The sequence below is a fragment of the Lissotriton vulgaris genome, chromosome 1_2 (genome assembly GCF_964263255.1).
Source record: "Lissotriton vulgaris chromosome 1_2, aLisVul1.2, whole genome shotgun sequence".
NCBI lineage: Eukaryota > Metazoa > Chordata > Amphibia > Caudata > Salamandridae > Lissotriton > Lissotriton vulgaris.
In genome coordinates, this window is record NC_141686.1 from 98,328,084 (window position 1) to 98,351,595 (window position 23,512).

General features: G+C 47.2%; 1 protein-coding gene and 1 pseudogene across 10 annotated transcripts in view; both read right to left on the reverse strand.

Moving 5' to 3' along the window:
- Window positions 1-23,512, reverse strand: part of MICAL3 (microtubule associated monooxygenase, calponin and LIM domain containing 3) — a 2,050,293-nt gene that overhangs the window by 641,352 nt on the left and 1,385,429 nt on the right. The window lies entirely within an intron of this gene.
- On the reverse strand, window positions 19,254-20,906 carry LOC147733989 (uncharacterized; annotated as a pseudogene).

Sequence of the window (23,512 nt, forward strand, 5' to 3'; positions counted from 1 at the left end):
TTGGTCCCACGAACAAGTATGAAAACACTAAAAGGATAACTGTTCCTATGATAATGTATATCAGGATGTATATGTAGCAATGAAAAGGGGGTCTTCCTTATTGGGCACTACTTCCTAATAAGGAAGACCCCCTCTTCTTTGCTAAATATCCATCCTCATACACTCTACCATAGAAACAGTTACCCTTCTAGTTTTTCTACTTGTGACTTTTTGATGCCACGTACAGTGAATACACCTCTGTTAACCAGATAGCTCAAGTTTGAGTTGAATGTGCAGGAATCGTTGAGGGGGGAGTTGCAGCCAGCCATGGGTCGAGCAGGTCGGGATTGATGTGTGGGGCCTACACTGGAGCAGATGGACTCTCAATAAGCATACAGGATGGGGGTGAACACATTTCGGTTTCTAACGTGGAATGTCCACTAATCAAAAGGTATAAAGTATACTCCTTTTTTAAAAATAGGAGCATACAATAGCATTTCTACAAGAAACAAGATGGGAAGACTATAGGGCTGGGAGCCTATACACTCCAAATGTTCTGCAACCAGAGTTTTTCTCATTCCTCCCACTCATTTTAGCAAACTGGTCACATCTTCCCATGTTATTATCGGGAGGAGGGAGGTTTGGGTTGGGATCTTAACGGGGTTTTTGATCCGACCTCATACACCCGCACATGCAACATCCAAAGCCATCAGAGAATGGATGGTTGAATGGTCCTGACAGACATGGAGATGCAGCTATGCCTTGGTAAGGGAGTATTCCTTATATTCACCAGTATACGATGCCCACATCAGACTCAATCATATAGTAGGCTCAATGGTGTTAGTGGCAGAACTAGGCATGTTAAAATATTTAGTACAAACCCCACCTGACAATATAACCCACAAGTCATGACCACTGTAGGAAAGTAGGATCTACTTTCATGGTTACCCACACGTTTACTTGGTGTCAGTCTGTTTTTCATTTAGTCTGGCTGGGATCCTGAAAATCAGGACCCAAGCCACTGTGCTTTTTCCATAAATTGATCATGGTAAGTACTGTTGTACTTCCAACCTTTGGCTAGTCCCTAGTATTTGATATGAATATATCCAGGACATAGGTACACCAGGGGTCTCCCATGGGCTGCAGGATGTATTGTGCCACCCATGGGAGTCCACTTAAACTGTGACTACAGGCCTGCCATTGCAGCCTGTGTGAGTTGGTGCTTGCACCTCTCACAACAGATATATACGTTACCTTATATCTGAGGTCGCTGCACTTAAAACCTATAAGTCACCCCTAAGGCAGGATCTTCAGTCCTGAGGGGAGGGTGCTTGGTTAGAAGTGAGAGGGTGCCCGGCATTAGGAGGACACCCCTACAATCCCCAGAATCGATTTTCCGGCTTTGCAAGTGCAGACAGCCATTTTAAAACATATAGTGGTCATCAGTCAATAAGAGATGTCTAACTATATAGTAGCTGCACCGAAACTGGTCATGTTTGGTATCAAACATGTTGGAATCATACCCCAACACCGATTCCAGTGTTGGAAGTATGATCCCATATACTTGGGGGCTACCTTGCGGTTCTCCCCTGCACTCCTGGTAAAAGCCTTTCTGGGTCTGACAGCAAGCTAATGCTGCTGCTGACCACAGACACCATTCTGGCCTCCTGCTGCTGAACCAAGCTTGAGCAGGGTAAGGAATAACAATATCTCTCCTGTTGCAGGAAGGTATGACCACCTCACAGACAGGACTAAGTGTTTTGGGCTGGGGCGGGGCGGGGGGGCTTCCCAGCACCACCCAAATGCATTGAAGGGCACATTTGCTACCCTCCTTGCATACTCCAGTTTGAGTCACTTCAGGGAGGCCTTAGCTCTCGCTTTGGCACGAAACTTGACATTGGAATATTCTCCCCTCTGTCCAGCCCCTCCTCTGTGATGTGCCCCCGAGTCCTTCTAACTAGGGTTGGACGGAATTTGCGTAGTCGCGCTATGTAAAGCTCTGCGAAACGGTAAAAAATCTCTGCAAGCGCGCAAATGTTCTGCGAACACGCGGAATTGCTTTTTCCGCGCGATCGCGATGCTTTTTTTCCTGTTCGCGAATGCTGTTGGCGTGCTCAGGGAGAAATATTCTGCGTGCTCTGCAGAACGCGAAATTACCCAAATCCGTAAGTGGAATTTACCGCCCAGGACTAGTTCTAACCTTTTCCCTGGGTATTTAAGGGCTTACCTGTGGGTGGTTATTGTGTTAAACAGGGACCCCCTGAGTAAAGTCAGATTCCTGGATCAGGGAACAACAAGTGATAGAGAGAAATAGTATCCAGGTGACACCAACTCGAGCTATCAGCAGTGGGAACCATCACAGTTTCTACCTCCCCTTTTGAGATAAAGAGACTAACTTATCTGTTTTCTTTTATTGTCATTTTATATTTGATGTTAATAATTTAACATTTTTATCAATTTGTATCAATGATATTAAATTTTATATATGATTATGATTAATGGTTATCTTACTTTCTTTGACCTGTGTTTATATATCATTGTACTAAATTTCTTTTTGCCAGTTATTCCTATTATTATTGCCTGGATACTATTGCTCTCTATCACTTACCTGTGGGTGGTTCCTTAGATTCATCGTGGGTCAAGATGGAAGCCTGAAAACACGTCACTCTTCAACCGTCTGGACACTTGGACTTTTGCCTGGAAAGAAGACTGCACCAATGAAGACTCCTGCTGCTCCTGGTCTTGCTGTTCTGCTAGTCTTCTTCATCGTCTGTGTTTCTTCCAGGATCTTCACCAGACCTGTGGGTATCAAGGACACCAGAAGTAATCTCCCTTGAAGTGAAGGAATCACTCCCCTCCATCTCCAGGCACTGCAATGAAGCTGACCGGTCTGCTGCTCCTGACGTACCACAGACTTCACAAGGGTCAGCAACACAGGTGCTGGTATTTCCTCGAGGCCTGACCTGTCCTCTCAGCAATTTTGAGGCCAGTATTCCTCGTCGGAACAGCTGGTACCGAACCCCTATCGACTTGGCGTTGCCAAGGCTTGTTGCCTCTGAACTCCAGACATCTTTATGCAACAGGAAGCTCCAGCCTCCAGCCTCTCTTCCTGCCAAGTACAGTGTTCTCACTGCATCCTCTGCACTGTGGGCTTTCCTTCTTGGTGAGCTGCTCGAAGTCATCTTGCGACTCCTGAACCTTTGGCTTGTCGGTCCTCCTGCTTGTGGTGAGACCCTTGGACCTTGCTGGTCCCAACGTTGCTCCTTTTTCGTAATTTGTGCCAGTTGCGGCTATCAAGGCTTGTTGGTGTACATTCCAGGCACCGACCACCTAGCCGCCAACATCCAACTTGGGACAGCTCGTGCACAGATCCTGGTCTTCCTCAGCATCGCTTGGTCCCCACAGCTGCAGCGACAAGGTCACCGTCAACTCTGCTGAACTGTCTAATATTAGTGGGCATTGCTCTTCCGTGCCTCCCGGCCACTCCTGAGTGTCAGACTGTGTTCCCACACTGTACACAGCTTCCGTGGGGTTCCTGGGTACTTAACTTGGGTGGTTCCTTGTGTCCCCAGCTCCTCTGAGTCTTCTGGTCCAACTCCTATCCTCCTTTGCAGATAGCATTCCACTTTCTTACTGTATGGTTTGGCGACCACTGTATTTCGTGCTACTGAACTGATCGCATTTGAAGTATTTTGGTGTATTGCGTCGATATCTCCGGGTAGGAGATATACCAATGTGTTAGTGAGTGTTGTGTAATAAACAGAAATATTTTTAGATAAACACTGTTTGGTTATTTTTCATTTAACTCACACTACTGATCAACCTGGTAAAACAAGCTGCTTAGCACGCCTTCAAGATAAGCATGAAGGCTGCTCTCCACAGCTACCACTTAGAGAGCTTTCAATAGTTATAAAATCACCATAAGAGTTGCCTAGATTAGTGCAAGGTGCATCACTTAAATAAGTGTGCATCATATACTAAGCCAGCCTCCTACAACCACCAATTAGAGGAGACGACTAGCATCCATATTGATGTGGCTGCTTCAGAGCATTACGATGGAGGACTGTATTCTGTACCTCACTAGGCGACCTAACTGAGCACTACTTTGCGGACAAAGAGAATGAACACATCAGTGCAACAGAGTGGGAAGCCTTAAAATTACTGCTAAAGAGCCACTGTATTTGCAAGGCTGTAGAGGTGAGATCTCAAGATGCCAAACAGATGGGGGACCTTGAGGCTAAAACAAAAAAGCCAGAGTACAGCAGACAAATACAGGAATGCTAGGCCTGACAGAATGGGGCTCCAAGTGACGGGGATCAAGAACACACCCCAAGCGCCCAACATAATTCGCAGGAGGTAATGAATGGAGCGTGCTATGTGCACTATACAGGACCATATGGCAATCAAGCACACAGCACTGAGGAGGAAATCTATAGGTTTATGTCTTAACAGGCAGCAAAGGACCACCCGCAGCAACCCATCACAGGGCAGGCAGCCAGGAGCGTGTTTTCATCACTAGTTCGCAAAAAAGTGCTGGGGACTGATTGCCCTCTAGAATGATAAGTTACTTACATGTAAATCTAGTTCTCTTCCAGGGGTATACTCATCAGTCATAAGCACTGAATAATCCCCGCCCACATGCGGGACCCCGGAGCATATACAAAAATACATATATATGCGTAGGTTTAAGCCAAAAAGTACAGAGTACCTCTAAAAACATACATATTTACCTGCATACATTTATAAACATGCAGGCTATTATACCTCAAATAGGCTAATATGCCAAAATTACATGGGTTTCTCATTAAGGAAAATCATTTTGCATATATATACTGTAATTGAGAACATACACTCCAATAGTGTTCCAAGACAGCCCTTTATTTTCAGAGAAACAATAAGTAAGAGCAGGCAATTAGCCCATAGGCTTCACAGATGAAAAAAACATCACAGTACAAAAAACTTTTACCTTGCCTTTAAGACTTCCCAGCACCTGGACACAGAGCCTTTAAAACCTCCAGGAGCCCCCTGCTCCCATCATGCATCACAGGTGACAGGTCAGTTCTTTATTCCGGCTCCTTCTCTGAGAATCCTGGAGCATCGAGCTCAATTTTTTGTAAAAAATATTTTTATTAACATTTTCTGTTGTAAACATTGCTGCATTACCACATGTATTCACTCTTGCATACATTATATTGTAGGACAATAGTCAAACTCGCAGGGCGTTCCTCAAGGCTCGGCAATTAGTCCGATTTTATTCAACATCTATATGAAGCCCTTGGTTGCGGTCATCAAGCAATATAACATCGAGATTGTCAATTAAGCTGATGACACGCAGTTGATTCTCTCTTTGGAGGGAGATCATTGAACTGCTTTGGAAGTATTTCAACACTGTCTGCGAGGCACGGCGGGTTGGCTGAAGGCTAATTCCTTGCAATTTATTGCAGGTAAAATGGAGGTGCTTTACTGCCCAAGGGCCAGGGTTCAATCTGTCCTACCTGGCACCTTCTGGCCTTCAGATTTCTCTTTATCGGTTCAGTCAGTGAAGGTGGTTCGGAACCTGGGCACTATGTTGAACAGTAGCCTCACCTTGGAGGCACAGGTCTTGAAGATAGTGGCTGGTTGCCTGGCCATTATTAGATTGCTCAGGAAAATCCTTCCTCTGCTGCCTTCCTCTGCTCAGGCGGAGGTGGTGCGCTGCACCGTGCTCAGTAGGTTAGACTACTGTAACTCTCTGCTGCTGGAGTGCCCAAATTATCTCCTGGACAGACTTCAGAGAATCCAGTCTGCCGTGGCCAAGCTAGCCCTGGGGTGGCCTACAAGGTCCTCCTCCTCTAGAGCTCTGGCTCAACTGCACTGGCGCCCATTGAGACAGAGAGTTCAATTCAAGTCTCTCTGCCTGGTGTTTAAAGCCCTCCATGGGTTGGGCCCTGTTCTTCTGCAAAGGAAGTTCGAGTGACATGTGCCGGTTCATAACCTTCGATCCTCCTCGGCTAGACTGGTGAGGATACCAAGGTTTAAGAGAGCTAAAGCAGGAGGCAGATCATGTGGTGTAGCGGCAGCGAAACTGTGGAATGCTCTCCCGGTCGAGCTTAGACAAATCTCTGACCTCCTACCATTCATCAGGAGGAGGTTAAAAACCTGGCTATTTACGAAGTCCTAGATTGTCACCAGTCTTGACCACCCCCTCTCTTTTTCGCGCTTGCCAGCGCCAGGATGCCTGTTAGGTGACAGTGCGCTTTAGAAATGAAATAAACAAATAAACCATAGTCATCAGTAGTTTAACCAGTACATACTTCGGGTATTCTTTTGCACCCTCAACTTTGTTCATGTTTATATCCATTACAGTAGCACATGTTCTCTCATTAGCTAGTCACTTTCTTCTGACAGCGATTCCTCTTGTGGGGATCACAAATGTTGCCCCGATATGCATTCCCCTTTCCCCACACCCGGGTCATTTTTAGGTCTCGGCGTCAACGCGCGGAAGCGCGTCTCCGCCGACATCTTTTGTCAGCGACTATCATTCCCAGGAGACAGTCCTGGCCACGCGCATCCTTCCAGGCGATTTGTAACTGGAACGCGCGCTGTGGCCAGGCGCTGTCTCCTGGGAAGCGCAAGCACCACACACACACGCGCCCATGCACGCACGCACATACATACATACAGAGACACCACCCCTGACTCATACACACGCGCGCGCACACACACAAGTGCACCGAGGCCCCCCCCTCCCCCTCCCCCTCCCCCTCCCCCTCCCCCTCCGTCACCGTCGCGCACATACATACACACACACACACGAGCATACACACACACAAGTGCACCAATCGCTCTCCAGACCCCCCTCCCCCTCCCCCTCCCCCGCCGTCACCGTCGCGCACATACATACACACACACACACGAGCATACACACACACAAGTGCACCAATCGCGCTCCAGAACTTACCTTACCTCAGCACGCGGCGCCCAACCTCCTGCTGGCGCGGCCCCGGGGCTCTACACCGCTCACAGGAGCCCCGGGCCGCGAGACGCTACGACTCCGCCTGCCTCCTCTTCCGGTGTGAATGTGGCCCCGCCCCCGTCACAGGCGACCGTGCCTGACTTCCGGGGCGGCCGCGAGTTCAATGAAATGCAATAAATACCATAAATGCAATTGTATTCAATAGCTGATTAATAGGTTTTCCAAGCCCTCACCTAACGGTGTTTAAACAGGATTTAAATTAATGCTTACAATTCTGCCCGGAGCATCCTGCTCCTGCTTCATTCTAAGAACAAAGTTACCATAACTCCTTGCTAAGCAAAGCTCAGCAGTTGTATGCACCCGTGTTTCATCTGCCAACAATTTACATGTTTAAATTATGAATGGTTGAGTATGCAATCATCCCCTTTTGCACAACACAAATACAACACAGGCAACGTTCCAGGGATTCGCTGTTAGTTCTCAAAATGGACACTGATGAAAGACGCTTTGTTTACATCACCCATTGATTGAACTCATGCAAGAAAATCGCTTGCCGTACTGCCAAATTCTGTCTCTCTCTCGTTGAACCCGCATCAACATTTTGGATTAAAGCATACAGTGAATTCCAACAGCCCTCAAGCCAACGTGCGATAGAATGTGAACGTTTATATTCAAACATATTCAGAAGGACGCGACCACAGAGTTAAAAACAAGCATTGGAAAAGCCAATAGGTCTCGTCTACATAAGGTATTGGGTTTGTCAATGCTTGGTGGTGGTGAGTGGTGAGTGCAGAGTGGTGAGTGCAGAGTGGTGAGTGCAGAGTGGTGAGGGCAGAGTGGTGAGGGCAGAGTGGTGAGGGCAGAGTGGTGAGTGCAGAGTGGTGAGTGCAGAGTGGTGGTGAGTGCAGAGTGGTGGTGAGTGCAGAGTGGTGGTGAGTGCAGAGTGGTGGTGAGTGCAGAGTGGTGGTGAGTGCAGAGTGGTGGTGAGTGCAGAGTGGTGGTGAGGGCAGAGTGGTGAGGGCAGAGTGGTGAGGGCAGAGTGGTGAGGGCAGAGTGGTGAGGGCAGAGTGGTGAGGGCAGAGTGGTGAGGGCAGAGTGGTGAGGGCAGAGTGGTGAGGGCAGAGTGGTGGTGAGTGCAGAGTGGTGGTGAGTGCAGAGTGGTGGTGAGTGCAGAGTGGTGGTGAGTGCAGAGTGGTGGTGAGTGCAGAGTGGTGAGTGCAGAGTGGTGAGTGCAGAGTGGTGAGTGCAGAGTGGTGAGTGGTGCAGAGTGGTGAGTGCAGAGTGGTGAGTGGTGCAGAGTGGTGAGTGGTGCAGAGTGGTGAGTGGTGCAGAGTGGTGAGTGGTGCAGAGTGGTGAGTGCAGAGTGGTGAGTGCAGAGTGGTGAGGGCAGAGTGGTGAGGGCAGAGTGGTGGTGAGTGCAGAGTGGTGGTGAGTGCAGAGTGGTGGTGAGGGCAGAGTGGTGAGTGCAGAGTGGTGAGTGCAGAGTGGTGGTGAGTACAGAGTGGTGGTGAGTGCAGAGTGGTGGTGAGTGCAGAGTGGTGGTGAGTGCAGAGTGGTGGTGAGTGCAGAGTGGTGGTGAGTGCAGAGTGGTGGGGAGTGCAGAGTGGTGAGTGGTGAGTGCAGAGTGGTGAGTGGTGAGTGCAGAGTGGTGAGTGGTGAGTGCAGAGTGGTGAGTGGTGAGTGCAGAATGGTGGTGAGTGCAGAGTGGTGGTGAGTGCAAAGTGGTGAGTGCAGAGTGGTGAGTGCAGAGTGGTGAGTGCAGAGTGGTGAGGGCAGAGTGGTGGTGAGTGCAGAGTGGTGGTGAGTGCAGAGTGGTGGTGAGTGCAGAGTGGTGGTGAGTGCAGAGTGGTGGTGAGTGCAGAGTGGTGGTGAGTGCAGAGTGGTGGTGAGTGCAGAGTGGTGGTGAGTGCAGAGTGGTGGTGAGTGCAGAGTGGTGGTGAGTGCAGAGTGGTGAGTGCAGAGTGGTGAGTGGTGAGTGCAGAGTGGTGAGTGGTGAGTGCAGAATGGTGGTGAGTGCAGAGTGGTGGTGAGTGCAGAGTGGTGGTGAGTGCAGAGTGGTGAGTGCAGAGTGGTGAGTGCAGAGTGGTGAGGGCAGAGTGGTGAGGGCAGAGTGGTGGTGAGTGCAGAGTGGTGGTGAGTGCAGAGTGGTGGTGAGTGCAGAGTGGTGGTGAGTGCAGAGTGGTGGTGAGTGCAGAGTGGTGGTGAGTGCAGAGTGGTGGTGAGTGCAGAGTGGTGAGTGGTGAGTGCAGAGTGGTGAGTGGAGTGCAGAGTGGTGAGTGCAGAGTGGTGAGTGGTGAGTGGTGAGTGCAGAGTGGTGAGTGGTGAGTGCAGAGTGGTGGTGAGTGCAGAGTGGTGGTGAGTGGTGAGTGGTGAGTGCAGAGTGGTGAGTGCAGAGTGCAGAGTGGTGAGTGGTGAGTGCAGAGTGGTGAGTGCAGAGTGGTGAGGGCAGAGTTTTATTTTTGATTTAAAGAAAAAAAATGTCATGAGCAATGCCAATAGCTCTACCTTTAATGATGCCGAGACCATTGCATTGCAAATGCTTGTTTTTTTAGGGCATCTCCTATGTAAGTATACTGATTTTTTTGGTTACCATTACGTCGTCCATGTCCTGACACCACCATCTAATGGTGGGGGTCTGTCTGGCTCCCCATAATTGTGCTATATTTCTTTTCACTATTGCCATACCCAATGCCACCTAAGCTTGAGCCACATGATTTAGATCCGTTGGCTCCTAGATGTTGAGCAGACATCTTTTCGGTTCTGGTGCAATCGTTATCCCGGTTACCTGTGAAATTGTGTGCATGATTGCTTTCCAATATGGTAATTTCTACACATTTCCAGATTGTGTGCCAGAACGTGCTTGGTGCCCCGCACGTTCTTGCCAGAACGTGCTTGGTGCCCGGCACGTTCTGTCTTGCCTAATTTATGGAGTAGTGTTCTGGTATAAAATCCTCAAGCTGAAGAATTAGAGGAATGGAGGCAATTGTGTATCGGAGATGAAATGCACAATGGAATTTAAGTGCATCTGCAAGTGTTCCTTGAAGTGGAAACTGTGGGATACCAAACATCAGGCAGTAATAGTTTGCGTGAGAGGAAAACTGGTCCACATAAGTGCCCTAGAGGATCAAGAAAGAGCAGACTACCTGTGGTTGAAGACGCTACTCGCGGTTGGCAAGACGGCAATGACTGAGATAGCTAGCCCACATGTTCAGTGAGCCCAAAAAGTGATTTTAGACAATCTAGAAACTGTGCACCTGAGCTGAAGACCTCAACTTCTGCACTTCTAGAAACACAGAATGTGAACCCATGCCGCTGTATGCTGGCATACCACATCATGGTTGCGTCATCTATCAGGATCTGACTTGGTTGGCTGCACATGGAGGGCAGGAAAGCCTTGAAAGCTAGTCAGACTGCACAAAACGTGAGCAGGTTCAAATCAGACTGCTGTTCCAAAGGAGACAAAGGGGCTCATTTCTCAAAGTTATTGTGATGACCACTGCATATGAAGGTGGTGTGATTCTATGGCAGAACCGGAGGTGAGGATTATGCTCTGCTTTCTTCATTTTCCAACCCCAGCAGATTTAACATTACAGAAATAAACTCTTTCCCAGGGAAAGGGCAGTCCAAGAGAGGTCAACCAATCAGCATCCACGTATGTCCTTAGGATCCGGTGATTGCTGGGATATCTTCTCTTTCTTTTCTTGCTCACCAGCAGATAAGTTCCTTCCATTATCCTCTATGGTTATGGGCTATTTCCTTGCCCTAATGCCTTGTGATGATTTGTCTTCATTGTTATAGCGCGACTGCTGCGCTTCCTTTCCAAGTGTATTTGTTCTTGCGCTAGTTGCTTGATTTATGCTGTTTTTCCCGTTTTGGCGCGAGCGCTCCGGTTCATTTTCAGAAATTGTTAGTGATTTGTTGTACCCGATTGTAGCGCGACAGCTGTACTTCTTTTCTCAGGTGTTTGTTCGTTGTGTAACTGCGGGAGCGTTCTCATCACTCATTTCGCGGTTTCTCCGTGTGGGCTTGCAGTGTTTCCAGCGGCCGCCAGAGGGCGCTAGTGCAGAGCGTCTTTTTCATCTCATTAGCTCGGTGGGAACGCTTTCTGTCAGGAAGTTCCTGTCACCGAGTGCGTCCACGCCGAGCGTGAAGCCAGCAAACCTGGAGCCAGTGACACCCGATCTCGGGTCTGCTTATTAGCAGCCTGACGCCCGCCTGAGGGTCGGGAGAATCCCAGTGAGTCAATTATTTCCAATAAGGCTGTAAGTACCACCAGGGGCCAGCCCAGGCTTTTAGTGACTGCCTATAACCTTTCAGAAAAGGGGGTGGTGATGAACAGAGTGTCTGAATTAAGCAGACCACTCTTACCCAGTCCAAAGATCAGGGCTTGATCCATCACCGTTATTTAGCTCACTGCACCATCCCAGCTCAGAACCTGGCTACATGCAAATTAGTCTGTCCCTGGCCAAGTGCATCATGGGAACAGGGCAGACCAGACTAGTGCAGTGAGCTAAAAAACGGTGTTGGATCTAGCCCCGATCTCTTGACTGGGTGAGAGTATTCTGCTTAATTCAGAAACTCTGTCCATCACCACCCCTTGTTGTTAAATATTTTGCCTATAACCTTTGGGCAGTGTGAATAACCCTCTTGCTCAGTGGGTGTAGGCCCCAAAGGCTTCAAGAAGGCAGGTGACCAGCTCAAGCAGGAATTCTCCCTGACTCGCAGAAACGGAAGAGGCAGATGTGCCAGAGGAGGAGGTGAGGCCAGTTCCAAAATCAATCAGGTAAGTCTCTCCCCTTACCCCCATTTGTGGGGGGGGGGGGGGGGGGGGGGGTGTCGGGGTGCAGGTGTGCTTTGTTGGCGCACAATTGGGAGACCATTATTTTGGATTCCTGGTTCCTTGAGACCATAAAAGGGTTTCACATTGAGTTCTATAGGACCCAGAGGTAGGAATCCAGGCCACGGCCTTTGGTTTTCACATCCGCTCAGACGGCTCTGGTGGACAAAGAGGTTCACGATCTCCTCCACAAAGGGGCAATTGTGTGCTCCTCTCTCCACCCAAGCGGTTTCTTAAGAAACATCTTTTTAGTGGACAAGACAGACAGGGGTCAACGCCCGGTTATCAATCTAAAGGAGTTCAACAGTTGGTTGGTTTACTGCTATTTCAAAAGGGAGGGAATCCACCTACTGCGTGACCTCCTGCGTCTAAACGACTGAATGGTGCGCCTCGATCTGAAGGACGCTTACCTTTCTGTCCTGATTTTACCCCGCATTGCACGTTCCTTCAATTTCTGTGGAAAGGCCAGGTTTACACGTTCACAACGCTACCTTTCGATCTTTCTGGAGTACATCAGAGCAAGGGGCTTCCGTCTCCTGAATTATCTTGTTGAAATCCTTCTCATGGCTCAATCTTCAACCTTGCTCGCAGAGCAACTCCGGACGACAGCACATCTCTTACAGAGCTTGGGTTTCGTCATCAACGGGAAAGAGTCCCTCTTGATTCGGCCCAGCGGACGATGTTTCTGGGGTTTGTTATAGACACAGTCAAGAAGACTTTGAGTCTCCCCTCTAGGAAAGTTTCCAAGATTCGTCGAGAGCTCAGACGCGCGCTGGCCCGGCCCACCACCTCTCTTCCGCAAGTGGCCAGGGTGGTGGGCCTTCTTTCCTCTTCCTTATGGGCCATCTTTCCGGGACCCCAGCATTACAGGGTCCTTCAAAGGTTGAAAGCCACTCACCTCAGGAGGTGTTTGCAGTACTCGGAACTCGTTCTCCTCACAGACGAGGTGAGGTTGGAAATGCAGTGGTAGCTGCACCACATGGAGGCATGGAACGGGATTGACATTTTTGACTCAGCTCCGGACATCAACAGAGGAGGACGCCAGCAAGTCGGGCTAGGGGGCGGGTTGAGGGGACTCCTTTACCAGAGGAAAATGGTCTGCAGACGAACAACGCCTTCATATCAATTGCTTGGAGCTTCTTGCCGGTTCCTTTGCCATCAAATGCTGGACAAAAGACAGGATCAGCTGTCATGTCCTTCTCAAAATGGACAATGTGTCAGCTGTCCGCTACATAAACCACCTGGGGAGCATGAAATGCAAGGTCCTAGCAGACATGGCCAAGGAATCCAAGAAATGTTGGTCCTTTTGCCTGGTCAACAGCATCTCGGTGCAGTTTCTTTCGGAAGCGGCCAATGTGGTGGCGGACTGGTGCTCCCGCGAGTGGTCGGATGTGAGCATTCCAGAGGCTCCACGCCCTTTGGGGGCCCTTCTCGGTGGAACTCTTTGCTTCTCGCCTTCCTGAACCATCAGCTTCTCCGGTTTTTCAGTTGGAAGCTGGATCCTCTGGCGGTGGAGACGGATGCCTTCCTTCAAGACTGGTCCCTGGAGACGGGGTACGCCTTTCCAACGTTTGCCATGATCATGCGCCTCTCAGCGCAGGTTCACCAACAGCAGGCAAAGGTAGTGCTGATCACACGCCTTATTGGAAGTTGCAAGTATGGTTTCCCGTTCTTCTGGAAGTTTCATGGGATTCTCCAATCCTTCTTCCCCTCGATCATATGATTCTTCGGGATCCCCAAGGAGGGCCTCACCCATTAGGCCTGCAGAATCGAATGCCCCTCATGGCTTGGAGGATTTCTGGCAACGTTGGAGACTCCGGGGCTTATCAGGAGACACACAGAATATCTTGGCAGTGGCATTGCCAGACAGCACCAACAAACAATACCATTCGGCTTGGTACAGATGGGTGGGTTGGTGCCTTAGCCAGGGTCAGGATATCGTGGGGTGCAAAGTGGTCCACATCCTGAATTTCCTGGCTTCCCTGGCCACACCATAAATTTGTACAGATCAGCGATTTCGGTGGGCCATAATTCGATGCAGGGCGGTGCAGTGGGAGAGCATCTTTTTGTATGCAAGTTATTGAGGGGTATTCGCTTATCCCTGCCTCCCCTTCCTAAGTACATTTGTGGGATGTTAGGAATAGGCTACTTACCAGTATGCATCTGTTCTTGGCATGTGGGGCTGCTGATATTCATATCTTGTGCATAGATCGACGCCTAGTGTTGGGTCCGGATGATTGCACCTTGTTGTCCTGGAAGAGTCTTCGAAGAATCACGAGATAGGTGACTCCTCCCCTGGACTACAGTGCGCATGGGCATCTTCTCCATCCTCAGATTGTTTTTCGCTATTGTGGCAGAGATGGAGTATAGCAAAGTAAGAGATGGCCATGCAAAAGGGAATATTGCAAGAGAGAATACTGCAGCTGCAACAGGCACCGGGGAGGAGGGTGGGCGATATGAATGTCAGCAGCCCTAACTGCCAAGAACAGATGCATACTGGTAAGTAGCAGATTCTGTTCGAGGCATGTGGGCTGCTGAATTCATATCTTGTGCTAAGACTGTATAGCAGTGTCTCCTCTAGCGGTGGTCACCTGTACCAGCTGCAGCAGTCTGAAAAAGAGTTTTAAGGACAGCCTGGCCTATAGCAGCTTGCTGCTTTGATTGCACGTCTACACAATAGTGTTTAGTGAAAGTGTGTATGGTAGACCATGTTGCTGCCCTACATATGTCTTCAAGGGAAATATTCCCTAAGAAAGCCATGGATGCCCCCATTTTAAGCATAGAGTGTGCTCTTGGGGGAACTGTTAGAGTGCGTTTAGCATTTTGATAGCATATCTGAATACATTTCACTATCCATCTGGCTATTCCTGATTTTGAGATAGGATTACCTTTATGTTGCGGTGAAAAAGCAACAAACAGTTGCTTTGTTTTCCGAAATGATTTAGTCCTGTCAACATAATATAGCAGAGCTCTCCTTACATCTAGTGTGTGTAGGGCTCTTTCGGCTACTGACTATGAGGTTTGGAAGAAAACTGGCAGTTCTATTGATTGATTGATATGGAAAGTGGATATGACTTTTGGCATAAACTTAGGGTTTGTCCTAAGTACTACCCTATTTGCATGTACGTACATGAAGGGTTCTTGAATTGTTAGTGCCTGAAGCTCACTTACTCTCCTGGCAATCAAGAATGCCACCTTCCATGTTAGAAATTGCAATTCACATGAGTGGAGTGGTTCGAAAGGAGGTCCCATAAGTCTGGTAAGTACCACATTTAATTTCCAGACTGGTGAAGGTGGGTGCTTAGGAGGAATTATCCTTTTAAGACCCTCCATAAAAGCCTTGATTGGTGGTACCCTAAACAGGGAAAGGTGTTGCCTGTTTTGGAGATATGCTGCCATGGCAGCAAGATGTAGCCTTATAGAAGAGTATGCTAGGTTGCATCTTTGAAGATGTAAGAGGTAACATATAATGTTTTGGATGGAAGCATCTAATGGATTGATTTGGTTATCGTTGCAATAGATTACAAATCTTTTCCATTTAGCTGCATAGCATGCTCTAGTAGTTGGCCTTCTTGCCTCCTTGATAATGTTCATGCAATCAGGAGGTAAGTTAAGGTATCCGAACTCTAAGACCTCAGGAGCCAGATCGCTAGGTTCATCTGATTGGGATCTGGGTGTTCGATTTCTCCATGGTTCTGAGTTGAAAGATGTGGCGAGAGGTGCAGTTTTTGATGGGGGACTACTGAAAGTTCCAGGAACGTTGTGTACCATGGCTGTCTTGCCAATGTGGGAGCAACCAGGATCATTGTGAGTGACTGCTGCCGTAGTTTGCGTGCCACCAGCGGAATCAGTGGGGCTGGTGGAAAAGCGTACGCAAATCTGCCTGACCAGTTCATCCATATCCCATTGCCCTGTGACAACGGATGTGGGAACCTGGCGGCAAAGTACTGGCATTTTGAGTTTTCATTTGCGGCAAACAGATATATCTCTGGGTGCCCCCATTTCTGGAAGAATGGTTGGAGAACTCGGGGGTGCATCTCCCATCCGTGTAGCTGTTGGCTGTGTCTGCTTAGCAGATCTGCTACTTGATTGTATTTCCCTGGCAGGCGTTCTGCTAGGAGAAAGATGTTTCTTGTAATTGCCCACCTCCATATGCTCTGTGCTAAGTGGGACAGCTGTGGATAGTGTGTCCCTCCTTGCTTCTGGATGTAGTACATGGCTGGATCCTTCCGGATCAACACTGCCTTGTTGTACAAGTATTTTTGGAATGCTTTTAGTGCCAGAAATATTGCTAGCAACTCTAGTTGGTTGATATGCAGTTTCTTTTGTTTGATTGTCCAGAGCCCTTGGACTGTGTATTGAAGTAAGTGGGCTCCCCAGCCTGTCAGTGATGCGTCCGCTGTTAGTACTAGTTGTGGAACCGTCTATTGGAACAGTCGCCCCGTGGAAAGGTTTTGTGGGTTCCACCACTGCAGAGAGTTGTACGCGCGACTGTCTACCAACACTAGGTTCTTCAGTTGTCCTTGAGCTTGGTTGGTGGAGCGTGCTAGGCATTCCTGCAGTGGACGCATTTGAAGTCGGGCATGAGGGACAATGAATATGCCTTCTTGAATGAGGTCATTAGCCTGAGCTTTGTAAGGTTCTGGCAGGTGTTGCATTAGACCATCAAGCTGGTCATAGTGTGCTCGGTCGTAGCGAGCTAGTAGAGCCTGTGTGTTTGCGATTCTCCATGAATTAGAAGCCTGTGAGGCCACTCTCTTGCCTGAGGCTTCCAATATCTTAGATTCTGCAGGAGGTGGAGCATCTCCTGTAGTTTGCGAGTTTGCTCTTTTGCAAGCGTTTGCTACTACCAGTGAGTCTAGAGGCAACTGGCCTTTAATGTAAGCAGGGTCTGTAGAAGCCGCTTTATATTTCTTTTCAATCCTGGGATTGAGTACACGTGCTCTGGCTGGATCTTTGAATATATCTGGCGCGTGTTTTAGTACCCCTTTTAGCATAGGAAGTGTCCTGACATTTTTCTCTGAGGTAGGAAAAGTGTTGAATAGAAAATCTTCTTCTATTGGGTCAGTGTGCATGTCGACCTTGTGGTATTTTGCAGCCCTATCTAGCAGTTGGTTGAAGACAATGGTGTCGTCAGTAGGCGGCTGCTTTGTAGGGTATGGGGAGGTATCAGGGATGGGTTGTGTGTCGTATGGATCATTCGGATACTCCCATGTGTCATCCTGTGGATGTGGATCCTCTGGTTCGTTAAAGTCATCTTGAGGATCTTCCCCCATGTTATCCTCATCATTAAAGTCAGAACGTGTAGGGGAGTAGGTCACAAAAGGCATATTGGGATAGAAAGGAGGAGGAGTAAAGGGCCTAGAAGGAGAAGTCCTTTTTCTTTGGAGGAACAGGGGAAGAAGTGTGTGTCCAGTGGTCTCTATTTCCGGTAATAAACTGTAACCTTGCCAGTCTCAGGGTTTATGTACAGTTTAGATTGTTCCTCTGATTCCGGATCGGGATGGAAAGAGTTCTTCTTCCACTGTCCGTGGCTTTGGCGCCGATGTTTTTGGCTTACTGCCTTGTTTGTGACTTTTTGGCTCGAGGGCCTTCGGTTGTGGAGTCCTTTTCGGCTCGACCGTTGCTTTGGGATCGGTAACCTTTTTCGGTTCGACGTCTTTTGTTGGTTTAGCCATCTTTTTCGGCTCGCCAGGTGTCTTTGGGTCGACGCCCTCTTTCGGATCGACGCAAGCTTTTGGTTCGATCCGCGTTTTGTGCTCGACAGTCTTTTTAGGCTCAACGTTTTTTGTCGCCTTGATGACTTTTTTCGGTTCGACAGGTTTTGTGGTGTGATCCTGTTTTTGTTGATCTCCACTCTTTTTAGGATCGACAGCCTTCTTTGGGTCTTCTGTTCCTTTCGGATCGACGACCCACTTTGGTTCGAGGCTTTTCTTCGGCTCGATGGCCTTAAACTCGATAACCCTTTTGGGTTGGGCGACCTTCTTTGGTTCGACCACCTTCTTCGGCTCGACGACTTTTGGCTCAATGCCTTTCTTCGGTTTAACTACCTTTGGCTCTACGGCCTTCTTCGGTTCGACGACCTTCAGTTCGACGACCATCTTGGGTTCGAAACCTTCTTGGGGAGAACGTTACTTGGACCTGGAGTATCGGAAGGCTTTGTTTTTGGCTTTGGAGCTGAGCCGGAAGGCGGGGCTTCTGAAGGGATTTGTCGATCTCGGCTAAGGCCTTTAGGCGATGCTTCGACCGGAGCCTTCGGTTTCGGGATAAGCGGCGTTGGGGGCTGTGTACTCACGGTTTGCCCCGTTGGGATCTCGTCGTCAGAGTCCGACTGATCCTCGACGGTGACGATCTCTAGATCCGAGACCGCCGCTTCCGGTAGGTCGTGTTCATTTATTTATTTATTTATTTTAGAGGTTTTATATAGCGCTGGCTGGACCCAGGGGTATCAGAGCGCTTTACATTTTGAGACAAGAAGGTCAGTAAGACATGGGTCATACATAGCATCAATGTATATAAACAACATACAAGTCTCCGGATGAAATATTTCAAAATGATAAATATGGGAAATAAGCACACCAAAATGTGGGAGATGTGATAATTAAAAATAACTAGGCATAAATTGAAAAGAGAGCCACAAAATTGCAGAGGAGGATAGGGAGGTTGGTGGTCCGTTGGGTTAGTAAAGACGAGAGCAGGAGGGGCAGAAATGAGGGCTGAGGGTGGACAAGGGAAGGGGGGGTGCAGGGAAGAGTGAAGGCGGTAAACAGGAAGGTGGAAGTGACGAGGAGGAAGGGCGAAGTAAGGCTGAAAAGAAGGGAGGGCGGATGCATCTAGGTTCGGACAGATGTGGCCAGTGGAAGAGAACAGATATGGATTATGGTCCCCAATATTTATTGAGGAGATGTAGTTTGAGTTCTTTTTTGAAGCTAGAGTAGGAAGGGTTGCAACGAAGGTCAGTTGGAAGGGCATTCCAAATGCATGGAGTGTTGCCGGAAAAGCATCGAGACTGGGTGTTTTTCTTTTTTAGAAGGGGGGGATAAGAAGGAGGGTGTTTGTGCTTCTCAAGGAATGGGAGCAACCAGCTTTAGTGAGTTTGTTAGCGAGGTAGGCCGGTGTATTCTGATGGGAGAATTTTGTGTGTAATGCAGGCATTTTTGTAAGTGGATCTACCTTCAATGGGGAGCCATTTAAGGGTTTTAAGGGTAGGGGAGATGTGGTCGAAACGCTTGCAGTCTGAGGTAAGCCTAGCTGCAGGGTAAAGAACAGAATTAAGCGGTGCTAGGTGGATCTTGGGAATTCCTGTGAGAATGGCATTGCCATAGTCGATGCGAGAAAGAACAAGGGATTGGACTGCTAGTTTGAAGTCATCAAAAGGGATGAAAGGCTTGATTTTCCTAAGGTGGCGGAGAGTGAAGCGGGCTCCTTTGGCAGAATTATTTATGTGTGTCTTGAGGGTTAGGAGGTCGTCAAGTGAGATACCTAGTGATTTGACTGAGGAGGACAAAGATAAGGAGCAGTTGAGGGCATTAAGGTCAGAGATCCAATTCAGAATGGGGAGCTTGTTGTTTTTAGGGGAAAAAAGAATTATTTCAGTTTTTTTAGGGTTGAGTTTGAGGTGGTTAATGTGGAACCAGGTTTGAATCTTGAGTGTTGTTGAGGTGAAGGATGTCAGCATGCGTTTTAATCTTATAATAGAGTTGGGTGTCGTCGGCATAGAGATGGTAGTTGATCCCGGCTTGTTTAAGAATGAGTGTGAAGGGTTCCATGAAAAGGTTAAAGAGAGAGGGAGAGAGGATGGATCCTTGCGGAACTCCTAAGGAGATGGAGGTAGGGTTAGATAGGCAATTTTGGATTTTGATTTGTTGAGAACGGTGTTGTAGGTTTGAGATGAACCATTTGTGTGTCGTACCATTCAGGCCGAATCGATCTCTAAGAACATTGAGTAGAGCAGAGTGGTTAACAGTATCAAACACTGCAGAGAGATCAAGGAGGATCAGAAGGCTAGATTCACCATTGTCAAGTGAGTGGTGGATGTCATCAACAATGTTTAGCATGGCGGTTTTAGTGCTGCATCCTTTCCTAAAGCCAGATTGGAAGGGGTCTAGTAAGTTAAAGTGTTCAATGTGTCTATCTAATTGGAGAAGAACACATTTTTCCAGGGCTTTAGAAAGAAGGGGAAGGTTGGAGATGGGACTAAGGTTATTGAGGTCGTTTGGGTCTGCCAAAGGATTTTTGATAATGGGGGTGATTTGGCCTAGTTGCAATGAAGTGGGGACACAGCCGGTGGCAAGGGAACGGTTGATAATAGAGGTCCAGGAAGGGGTGATGATATGTTTGAGGTTTTGGACAAGTTTGGAAGGGAGAGGGTCTTTGGTGTGGGAGGAAGGCTTGAGTTTGGAAATGATGTTAAAGACGTCTCTTTCCGTGACTGGCTGGAAGTTAAGCCAAGCGGCATTATTTTTAGTAAGAGAGTTAGGATGATTGGAGTCCAGGAAATTGGGGGGCAAGGAGGGGTGAAGGAGATCAGAGTTATGATGGGCAGTAGAGGGTGTAGGGAGAGTTATGATGGAGGGTGGGATATTAAGAGAGATGTTCGGATTGGTGGTAGGGATCGCAGTAGAGAGGAAGGATTGCTCTATTAGTTTAATTTTGTCTGAGAAAAAGAGAGCTATTTCTTCACATCTAGTCTTCAAGGCCAGTGGGACAGGGGGAGCGGAAGCAGTTTGATTGCGCACAATGTTGAATAGTTCTCTTGGCCTATTCTGAGCTCGATCTAGTTGTGACCTGAAGAAGGAGGTTTTTTGTCTAAAGATGTGTTTTTTATAGGGTGATCTAGCAAGTCTGAGGCGGGCCAGGTTAGAAGGAGAGGGGTGCTGTCTCCATAATCTTTCAGTCAGTCTGAGTCTACGTCTTTCAATGTTTAGGTCTGCGTTAAACCATGATTTGGAGGGGATATTTCTTTGTTTTTTGAGTTTGAGAGGGGTTAGAAGGTCAAGGATAGCAGTGACAGCTTTGTTATATTGTTCGGTTAGTTCATTCGTTTTAAGGGAGGGAGGGATAGCGAGAAGCTGGGCATGAAGTTTGGAATCAAGTAAGTCTGGAGGGATATGACAGATTTCTGATCAGTTTCATGGGTTTAATAGTTTTGGACGGAGGGGTGGAGGCAGAGTTGGTTATGGAGAACAGGATAAGGTGATGGTCGGACCAGTCAATGGGAATGATGTTAGATAGGAGGGCTAGATCTTTGCTGGTAATGATGGCGTCAAGGGTGGCTCCTTTGGAATGGGTTGGTGACTGACAAATTTGTTTGAGGTCATTAATTTCGAGAAGGTCAGAGGAGGGAGTTTATAAAGTTCAGTATCCGAAATAGTAAAGTTCCACTGGATTCATCCAAAGCAGTCCCAGGTGGGTAATCCAAAATAATATTTCAACAAGGTCCTTCAAATCATGGTTATTTATTTTCTTTTCTCCAAATTCAAATCCTCCACAATCCACATACAGAAGTCATTGGATTATTCAGCCAACACGTGTTTCGTCTTGTAAATTATTTACACAGCGACTTCATCAGGGCTGAAATTATAATACAAAATAAACATTACTATAATTCATATGAGCTAACATGTAATTGTGACAGTTTCCAGACTCCCGTGATGAGCAGAGAAGAAACCGGCGAGAAAATACCAAAAGAACATACACCCGATATGTGCACGTCTCTAGCAAGCCACCACCAAGTCATATACAACAATTCCAAGCATACATTTAGAAAATTATATATAACATAGAATCCTCCTACTTAAAGTGAGAAACGCCAGATAGGAAACGCGTTCGTGGATAGACGAACACGAAATGAGATAGAGGTATGTATGAATAGCGTCTAGTAGGGACAAAATGTGTAAGTTAGAAATAACTAGTTTCTAAGTTGTAATTATAAAAGAACTATTTGATCTTATACTCGATCATTATTACAGATCGTGAATTACTGATTACTTTTGAAGATATGTAAAGACTCCTGACCGCAGAATAAGATTTAAAGAAGTAGGGTAAGTGTACTATGGATTCACCTATAAATATAGGTTGTCTTACAAATAACGGAAGATATATTTTTCTAATTAAATCCTTGGGGTTGTTTAAATTACAGGGTCTTTTACTTCATAATTTGAAGTGACGAAGAGATTGATTATTTCAACTGAAAACTTTTCAAAATATTTGGATTACGGTAAAGAAATCTTTTTAATAATTTTTGTAAATAGTGTTTAGTCACCGCAATTGACTTTTGCTTTGGGGAGTGACGAAGAGTTTATAAATACTCTATAAAATTAAAATAAGTAGAACGTGTGATTTAGTAATTTTTGACTATGGATATTACCCGAAATGGGGCCGATCATCTATGATATAAGTATATTAGATAACTGATCCCCAGTGGGGCATTATTTACTTGACATATGCGTTTCTCACTTTAAGTAGGAGGATTCTATGTTATATATAATTTTCTAAATGTATGCTTGGAATTTTTGTATATGACTTGGTGGTGGCTTGCTAGAGACGTGCACATATCGGGTGTATGTTCTTTTGGTATTTTCTCGCCGGTTTCTTCTCTGCTCATTACGGGAGTCTGGAAACTGTCACAATTATATGTTAGCTCATATGAATTATAGTGATGTTTATTTTGTATTATAATTTCAGCCCTGATAAAGTCGCTGTGTAAATAATTTACAAGACGAAACACGTGTTGGCTGAATAATCCAATGACTTCTGTATGTGGATTGTGGAGGATTTGAATTTGGAGAAAAGAAAATAAATAACCATGATTTGAAGGACCTTGTTGATATATTATTTTGGATTACCCACCTGGGACTGCTTTGGATGAATCCAGTGGAACTTTACTATTTCGGAAACTGAACTTTATAAACTGAGAGTGCTCAGGAAGCTAATTTGTTTTGTAGACCTACTGGATAGGTTGTGTGGGGTGTTGGTGACCACACCCTTCCTTAGGAGCACCAACATATACTTGGAAATTCGCACCATTCCCTTACTTGCAGAGCGCCCTTCTAAACTGGGTTACCATTAGTCTGTTTTGTCAGAGGAGGGAGATCGAGGGATCTTTAGTATCATTCCAATGGAGGTTAAAGTCTCCCAGGAAGATGTTTTTAGATTTGGAAATTGAGGATTGGGTAAGAAGGTTAGATAGCTCGTCAATGAATGGGTAGTGATTTCTAGGCGGATTAATTATATTGTGAAGGTGGATGGGGGGGGGAACCCTGTATTTTGAGTTCAGCTACAAGGTATTCAAAGGAGGCATATTCGGCGTTATTGATAAGGGAGAGCTGTAGTTCGTCTTTGAAGATGATAGCTACACCACCGCCTTTTCGGATGGGTCTATCTTTTCTAATGATGGAGTAGCCCGGGGGTGAGAGTAGGTCAAGAATGCTTGTAGAGCGGTCATTAATCCAGGATTCTGTAAGGAACGCAATGTCGATGGATTCGCTAAGGATGGTTTCAGAGATTTCTATGGCATGTCGGGCAGCGGAGCGGCAGTTAACAAGCATGCAGATGAGGGGTTTGGGAGTGGGTTTGGGAGATGGGAGGGCATGAATAGAGGTGAAATGAGGAGGGGGTCTAGGTGAGACAGGTGAAGGGGGAATAAGACTAGTTCCCAATATGACGGGGATGCTTGAGAAGGGGGGAGGCGTGTTCATAGTTGATGAGTAAGGAGGGTAGGAATTTTGGAGGTCGGAAAT